The sequence below is a fragment of the Lactuca saligna genome, chromosome 5 (genome assembly GCF_052625555.1).
Source record: "Lactuca saligna cultivar CGN05327 chromosome 5, ASM5262555v1, whole genome shotgun sequence".
In the NCBI taxonomy this organism is placed as follows: Eukaryota; Viridiplantae; Streptophyta; class Magnoliopsida; order Asterales; family Asteraceae; genus Lactuca; species Lactuca saligna.
Window position 1 is genome coordinate 281,558,603 of NC_136421.1, and position 9,348 is coordinate 281,567,950.

At 43.5% G+C, this 9,348-nt stretch overlaps 1 pseudogene; it reads right to left on the reverse strand.

Annotated features, from left to right (window-relative positions):
* Positions 1–7,001: 7,001 nt before the first annotated feature.
* LOC144999357 (5S ribosomal RNA) lies at positions 7,002–7,119 on the reverse strand (annotated as a pseudogene).
* Positions 7,120–9,348: the final 2,229 nt, after the last annotated feature.

Consider the following 9,348-nt stretch of genomic DNA (forward strand, 5'->3'; position numbering starts at 1 on the left):
TAACCCGATTACCCGTTCCCGTTATCCTCACTTTACGTCCCTAAACACCTATCATAAGGGACTTAGCCTAAGGATCATCATCGGGACGGACACTACTGCTAAGGGGATTCCTCAGCAATAAATGTCCTAATAGGCAACCATGTGGGGGATGGAGTACACCGGTGAACACATCGTTCACAACACCTACAGGTTGCGAGCCTGCTAGTGTTCCACTGGACTGTCTAGAAGAGTCCGTGGTCGTCATCTATACTCCGCTAGATGACTGGATCAACAACAACAACATCGAGGCCTCTCATCATTTTATCACACATCACCTATTACATCTACCCATATTTTACCCCAACATTTTTGTAGATATAAAATACGTATACAGTTTAAATCATTGAAAACATGTATAACAACGTTCATCTAGCATAGATAGCAAGTATTCAGATAATATGCACACATAGCACGTAATTTATATAAAATACTTCATATCTATGTGTAAGTTGAAGGTAACTATGCACTCACCTGATTAGGTGGTGACTCAGCACTCGGACAGCGCTTCGATACTCTCAAAATGATATTCCTTCGATAAAACCTAGTATCGATACCACTAGGGTTTAGTCTAATGATAACCGTGACAAATTAATTGTCTGAGTATTATTAAGCATTAATAATACTCAATATATCTCATAATAATAGCCCAAATAATTATTTTAAGGACCTAATAACATTCCTATAATTATTTGAAAGCTATATTAAAAATTGCATAAGCGTAGCATACTTACAGCGAATTTTATCGAAAACCGGGACTTAATTGGAGCAGCGTTTCGAAACCGAAAAACTCCTTTTTCTCGGGACTCCGGGAGCCTCGGGGCTTCCTTAGGGTGCTAGGGGTTTAACTAGGGCTTAGGGGTGGTTTGTAACCTTAGAGAGAGAAAGAAACTAGAGAGAGAATGAGAAATGGTGTGAAAAATGAGGGCACCTTCGGCCCCCTTTTATAGGCACGAGGGCCTCGGATACGCGGCGTGTCCAGCAGCGCTACGCGGGGCGTAGCTCGGAGGTGGCTGCCAGCTCGCAACAGCTGGCTCGCACTCGGACTCGGACGGATAAGGCCGAAGGTATGCGGGGCGTACCGGACCTCGTACGCGGGGCGTAATGCGAGTCGTCGTGGCGCGATCCGGAGCGAAGCCTTGGTCAGCAAGCAACGGCTCAGAAGCGGCCACGTCATCATCTTCGCAACAGGTTTCGCATTTTCGAGTCCTAACTTCAAAAATTCGTAACTTTCGCATACGAGCTCCGTTTTTGACGTTCTTTATATCCACGCGAAGGTGGGAACATACTCTACAACTTTCGTTTAGACTTTGTTGGCTAATTTTGACTTGATTTTAAATTTTATTTTATCAACGGGTCGGGATATGATTGGTCTGTTAAATCCTCATAACTTCTTCATCCGACATCCGTTTTCGCCGATATTTTTCTCGTTACGTTACTCTTAATGAGATCTTCGATTCTCGTTTAGGTCGTGTCGGCTAAAAACCGCTCGATCAAACATTTGAATTTCGGGCAGTACACTGCTAGTCCGAAACTTCGAAAAATCGTAACTTCTTCATACGAAGTCAGATTTGGGCGTTCTTTTTATCGATGTTCTTAGTTTAACATATTCTACGACTTTTGTTTATATTTCTAAGGCTAAAAAGTCTTCTATCGTAAATTCACTATTTTATGTCTTCCGGTGCCGTGTCGGTTTTGCCGTAAAACTTCGGCGGGTCATAACTTCTTCGTTATAGCTCGGATTTCGGCATTCTTTATATGTACGGAAACCTTGAGACATATTCTACAACTTTATGTAGAGATATCGGGATTATCTCACACTTTAATTTTGATGCTCATTTTTATTCTTTATTAATTATACATTTATAATTAAACAATAAACACACAATCACACATAATTCACATAATACTCAAATATTTCATATTTATTACTTCAAAAAGAGTTACAATAGTTGACCTAGACTATTACATTGAAAAAAATGCTTAGCCCTGAAAACCCGGGCGTTACAATTCTCTCCCCCTTAGGATGATTCCGTCCCGGAATCATGCATCAGCAAACAAATGTGGATAACGACTCATCATGTCATCCTCTGTTTCCCAAGTGAGATTCGGCCCATTCGAATGTTTCCATTGGACTAGCACTAAGTCGACCATCTTGCGTCGTAACTTCTTAGTCTTACGGTTAACAATTGCCTCGGGCTCTTCGATCAACCTTTTATTCTCATCCATCCTTAACTCTGAGATTGGAATTATGTCGGGAACATCTCCCATGAATTTCCTCAAATAACACACATGGAAGGTGTTATGAATACCATTGAGTTCTTCGGGCAATTCCAGCTTGTAAGCTTGGTTCCCAATCCTCTGAAGAACTTTGAACCGTCCAATAAACCTTGGACTCAACTTTCCTCGTTTCCCAAATCGTATAAGTCCCTTCCACGGTGAGACTTTAAGTAAAACGGAATTCCCAACTTCGAAGGTTATCGGTCTTCTTTTCTTGTCGGCATAGCTCTTCTGACGATCCTGAGCTGCTAACATTCTTTCCCTAATCACCTTCAATTTCTCAGCAGTCTCATGGACTATCTCGGGGCCCATAAACTGCTTCTCTCCGGCTTCAAGCCAACAAGACGGCGTACGACACTTCTGTCCATACAAGGCCTGATAAGGTGCCATCTTGATGCTCGAGTGAAAACTATTGTTGTAGGAAAATTCTACTAGAGGTAAGTGGTCGTCCCAATTCCCTTGGAATTCGAGGGTACATGCTCTCAGCATATCTTCCAACGTCTGAATCGTTCTTTCGCTCTGACCATCAGTTTGCGGATGTTAAGCATTACTCAAACACAACTTTGTACCCAACTCCTCTTGTAGACTCCTCCAAAACCTCGACGTGAAACGACTATCACGATTTGACACAATCGTAAGAGGGACACCGTGAAGTCTTACAATTTCCTTCACGTAAGCATTTGCGAGCTTATCCATAGACCACTTCTCGTTGGCTGCTATGAAGTGTGCACTCTTGGTGAAACGATCCACGACTACCCAAATCATGTCGTGTCCATTCTTCGTTCTGGGCAGTTTAGTCACAAAATCCATGGTGATGTCTTCCCATTTACCCATGGGTACAGGTAAAGGTTCTAAACTCCCATACGGTTTCTGATGTTGTGCCTTAACCCTCGCACATGTTACGCACTCAGCCACATACTTCGCAACATCGAGCTTCATCGTCGGCCACCAGTAGTAGGGTTTTAGGTCCCTATACATTTTAGTGCTACCGGGATGAATCGAGTACATGGTCTTGTGTGCTTCTTCCATTAGAAGATCTCTTATTCCTCCCGTCTTAGGTACCCAAATTCGATCTTGGAATACCTTCAGTCCTCGACTGTTCGTACCGAACACTAACGTTTTTCCCAAACGTTCTTCCTTTCGGTCATTCTTTTCTAAGGCTTCTTCTTGAGCTTTCCTGATGCTTTCCACAATCTTCGAGACGACTTCAATTCTTAATGCTCTTGGCCTTTCTCTTTCAAGATTGACTTTCCGACTGAGAGCATCAGCAACAATGTTTGCTTTACCTGGGTGGTAAAGTATCTCACAGTCGTAGTCTTTGAGAAGTTCTAGCCAGCGTCGTTGCCTCATGTTCAACTCCTTCTGATTAGAAAGATACTGGAGACTCTTATGATTAGTGAAGAGCTTGCACTTCGTGCCGTAGAGGTAATGCCTCCATATCTTTAAGGCAAATACTACCGCTGCCAACTCCAGATCATGAGTGGGGTAGTTCTTTTCGTGCTCTTTCAATTGTCGAGATGCGTATGCTATCACCTTTTCTCTTTGGGTCAGAACACAACCCAACCCGACTCCAGATGCATCACTATAAACTGCGAAATCTTCGACTCCATCGGGTAGAGAAAGTATCGGTGCTTCACATAACTTCTTCTTTAGCTTCTCGAACGCCTCATCGTGTTTCTCACTCCATGTATACGTAGCTCCTTTATGGGTCAAAGCTGTTAATGGAGCAGCTATCGAAGAAAAACCTTGGATAAACCGTCGATAATATCCGGCTAATCCTAGAAAGCTTCGAATCTCCGTGGGACTCTTCGGACGTTCCCACTTCATTACAGCCTCGATCTTGGCAGGGTCAACCATTATTCCTTCTTGGTTAACAACATGACCCAAGAATTGGACTTCCCGTATCCAAAAGTCACATTTTGAGAACTTTGAAAAAAGCTTCTCCTTCTTTAACACCTCCAATACTTCTCGTAGATGCTTGCCATGCTCCTCCTGGCTTTTCGAGTAAATGAGAATGTCGTCGATGAACACTATCACAAATTTATCGAGGAATGGTTTACAAACCCTATTCATCAAATCCATGAATGCTGCGGGAGCATTGGTTAGTCCGAATGACATAACCAAGAACTCGTAGTGTCCATATCTTGTTATGAATGCAGTCTTCTCAATATCATGCTCTCTCACCTTCAGCTGATGATATCCTGACCTAAGATCGATCTTTGAGAAGTAGCTCGAACCTTGCAGCTGATCGAATAGATCATCAATCCTCGGCAATGGATACTTGTTCTTCACTGTTGCCTTATTCAACTCTCGGTAGTCTATGCACATCCTCATGCTTCCGTCTTTCTTCTTCATGAATAACACCAGAGCTCCCCAGGGTGATGAACTAGGTCGAATGAATCCGCTGTCCAACAACTCCTGAAGCTGTGTCATGAGCTCCTTCATCTCCGTCGGTGCTAATCGGTAAGGTGCCTTTGCTATCGGTGTTGTTCCTGGTAACAAGTCTATACGGAACTCCACTTGTCTATCAGGTGGTAATCCGGGAAGATCTTCGGGAAAGATTTCCGGATAATCGCACACAACCGGTATATTCTGCACCTCTTTCTTTTCCTTCTTAGCATCGATTACGAATGCCAAGTATGATGCACATCCTTTGGACAAACATTTCCTGGCTTTCATCAGGGAGATGATTCCAGAAGTTACTCTGCGTTTGTCCCCGTACACCATAAATGATTCCTTTCCGGGTGGGTTAATCCTAACTATCTTCTTTCGGCATAATATCTCGGCATCGTTGGCGCTGAGCCAATCCATACCCAAAACGATGTCGAAACCGTTTAACTCTATGGGTAATAGTTCCTCATGGAATTCGTTTCCGTTTAGGTCAATGACGATGTTCCTAATACGATTACCAACAGGTACGAATTTGCCACTGGCAACTTCTACAATTAGGGCGTTATCAAGTTTTTCTACAGGTAATGCTAATTTCGCACTAAATTTATGCGACACAAAGGAGTAGTTGGCTCCGGAATCAAACAGTATATTTGCAGGCAAACCATTTACAAGAAAGGTACCTGAAGCGACGTCTGCTGCCTCCTTTGCAGCCTCGAGCGTCATCTGGAAGGCTCTCGCCTTCGGCTTCGGTGGTATGTTGGGTCTTCCTGCCTCCTTCTACTTCGGGTAGTCCTTCAAAATGTGCCCTTCTTCATTACACCCATAACAGGCCTTCTGGTTAAGGGTGCATTCATTGGCATAGTGCCCAGGCTTTCCGCATTTGTAACAAGTGACCCCTCCATCACACTTCCCAGAGTGCTTCTTCTTGCACTTGTCACACCACTTTGCTTCTGATCCTCCTCCTCTCGAACTAGACTTCGAGAATCTACCTTTCTTACCGGACCTCGAGGATCCGTCAAATTTCCGTTTCTCTCCCACTTCCGCTCTCTCCAAACCCTTTTCTCGTATCTGGGTCTCCACATTCTTAGTAGCCCAGATGGCAGCTTTTAGAGTGGTAGTTTGCTTGACCATTGGACCGAAGTCCGCTGGTAATCCGAGGGTAAATTTGTTAACCTTGGAGAGTTCAGTTGGGACGAGGTGAGGAACAAGCTTCATTTTCTCAGTAAAGCTTGCAGCGTATTCAGTAACGCTCATTCTTCCCTTCTTTAGATTCTGGAATTCGTTGCTGATCTCCAGAAGATCCTGCTCAGAGCAGTATTGCATCTTCAACTGTACCAGAAAATCCTCCCACGACATTTCTCTTGCTTCACCTTTGGGCATTGAATCAGCTAATAGCTTCCACCAGCTTAGTACTCCAGATTTCAATAGAGGAACTGCAAGAGCAGTCTTCTGCCTATTGCTACACTCGCAACTCTCAAACATTATCTCCATCTCAGAGATCCAGTTCATGACTTCCACCGGCATCGGGCTTCCGGATAGACTCGGTGGCTTGGATGCCATGAAATCCTTGTATTTGCATCCACGTCCATCATTTCCTCCATCCTGGTGGTTTTGCCTAACTATCGGTGGGTTGGCTTGACCAATAGTCCCACTGTAGTTTCCTTCTTCAGTCTGCCCTTCGTTCAACTCGGGCTGTTCGATCTGAATAGTCGCTTCCTCTCGATTTTGCTGGAGCAAACGCCTGGTTTCCTCCATTTGACGATCCAACATTGCCTGGATCATCGCTTGCACTCCGGCCATCGTTATTGGTCCGGCAGCGGCTTCCACAACTGGTATTTGCTCGATCACGGGGGGTTGGTGTCCGTTCCCATTTGCGTTTATGTTTCCGCTACGGGTCCTTACCATCTTGATCTATACACCGAATAAGGTGAATTCAGATCTTTATTTAGGAGAGACGTTTTAAATCGTCCTTATCACTCCGAAACGTTTACATGCTAGTTCTAATAGCGTAGTCGTACGTTTAGAATCCTAAACACATAAGGTTTCCAGATCCGGTCGGCAACAAACCATAGATCCGAACAAAATAACAGCATATCATGCATAAAGCATTTAGCACATAAAAGCATTTTAGGCACAATTCCTAAAATAAGCTAGTGCTCACACCTCACAATCATCGGTTAGCATTCTAAGTTTAAGTCTAGAAATCCTACAAATTCCTAGTTCGCTTAAACTAATGCTCTGATACCATTTGTAACACCCCCCTCTGGCACGTATCACAATATTGTCCGCTTTGGGCCACTCGGCACGAGGACTTCCCAGGGGGTCACCCATCCCAGTACTACTCTCGCCCGAGCACGCTTAACTGCAGAGTTCTTATGGGATCTGCTGCCCTCATGGCTTTAAAACGCGTTGTGACAAGGAAGGTATCCACACCCCTTATAAGGAGATGCTTAGTTCTCCTTCCCAGCCGATGTGGGTTCAGGTGCAACCCACCTTCACCCCCCATTATAGGGTTCGACGTCCCTGTCGAACACATCGACCCGTGCCCTAGCTCTGATACCAACTGTGACATCCCCAAAATCACGGCCAGAAAAGACCGGTTTTGTTTATACTTTATTTCAAAATCAGAGTTATCTTTTAATAAAAGGATTGCGGAATTTGTCCCAAAACAATAATATGATAAAGATTTATCAAAAGCATTTCCATAGAAATGTATTTCATTAAAAGACTCAGGATTTCATGTTCGTACAGATCAAAAGTATAAACAGTATAATATAAGCCTTACTACATTATTTCATATCTACAAGCCTATATCCGTAATCCCTCGTCCAAAACATCACACCTATGCTCATGCGCCACTACCTGTAATACATAAAACTGAGGGGGTCAGGCTTGGGAGCCTGGTGAGCACATAGGGTTTTCAACCCACAATAAATAAGTTTATTAATTTCATCAATCAACAATAACCCGATTACCCGTTCCCGTTATCCTCACTTTACGTCCCTAAACACCTATCATAAGGGACCTAGCCTAAGGATCATCATCGGGACGGACACTACTGCTAAGGGGATTCCTCAGCAATAAATGTCCTAATAGGCAACCATGTGGGGGATGGAGTACACCGGTGAACACATCGTTCACAACACCTACAGGTTGCGAGCCTGCTAGTGTTCCACTGGACTGTCTAGAAGAGTCCGTGGTCGTCATCTATACTCCGCTAGATGACTGGATCAACAACAACAACATCGAGGCCTCTCATCATTTTATCACACATCACCTATTACATCTACCCATGTTTTACCCCAACATTTTCGTAGATATAAAATACGTATACAGTTTAAATCATTGAAAACATGTATAACAACGTTCATCTAGCATAGATAGCAAGTATTCAGATAATATGCACACATAGCACGTAATTTATATAAAATACTTCATATCTATGTGTAAGTTAAAGGTAACTATGCACTCACCTGATTAGGTGGTGACTCAGCACTCGGACAGCGCTTCGATACTCTCAAAATGATATTCCTTCGATAAAACCTAGTATCGATACCACTAGGGTTTAGTCTAATGATAACCGTGACAAATTAATTGTCTGAGTATTATTAAGCATTAATAATACTCGATATATCTCATAATAATAGCCCAAATAATTATTTTAAGGACCTAATAACATTCCTATAATTATTTGAAAGCTATATTAAAAATTGCATAAGCGTAGCATACTTACAGCGAATTTTATCGAAAACTGGGACTTAATTGTAGCAGCGTTTCGAAACCGAAAAACTCCTTTTTCTCAGGACTCCGGGAGCCTCGGGGCTTCCTTTGGGTGCTAGGGGTTTAACTAGGGCTTCGGGGTGGTTTGGAACCTTAGAGAGAGAAAGAAACTAGAGAGAGAATGAGAAATGGTGTGAAAAATGAGGGCACCTTCGGCCCCCTTTTATAGGCGCGAGGGCCTCGGATACGCGGCGCGTAGCTCGGAGGTGGCTGCCAGCTCGCAACAGCTGGCTCGCACTCGGACTCGGACGGATAAGGCCGAAGGTACGCGGGGCGTACCGGACCTCGTACGCGGGGCGTAATGCGAGTCATCGTGGCGCGATCCGGAGCGAAGCCTTGGTCAGCAAGCAACGGCTCAGAAGTGGCCACGTCATCATCTTCGCAACAGGTTTCGCATTTTCGAGTCCTAACTTCAAAAATTCGTAACTTTCGCATACGAGCTCCGTTTTTGACGTTCTTTATATCCACGCGAAGGTGGGAACATACTCTACAACTTTCGTTTAGACTTCGTTGGCTAATTTTGACTCGATTTTAAATTTTATTTTATCAACGGGTCGGGATATGATTGGTCTGTTAAATCCTCATAACTTCTTCATCCGACATCCGTTTTCGCCGATATTTTTCTCGTTACGTTACTCTTAATGAGATCTTCGATTCTCGTTTAGGTCGTGTCGGCTAAAAACCGCTCGATCAAACATTTGAATTTCGGGCAGTACACTGCTAGTCCGAAACTTCGAAAAATCGTAACTTCTTCATACGAAGTCAGATTTGGGCGTTCTTTTTATCGATGTTCTTAGTTTAACATATTCTACGACTTTTGTTTATATTTCTAAGGCTAAAAAGTCTTCTATCGTAAATTCA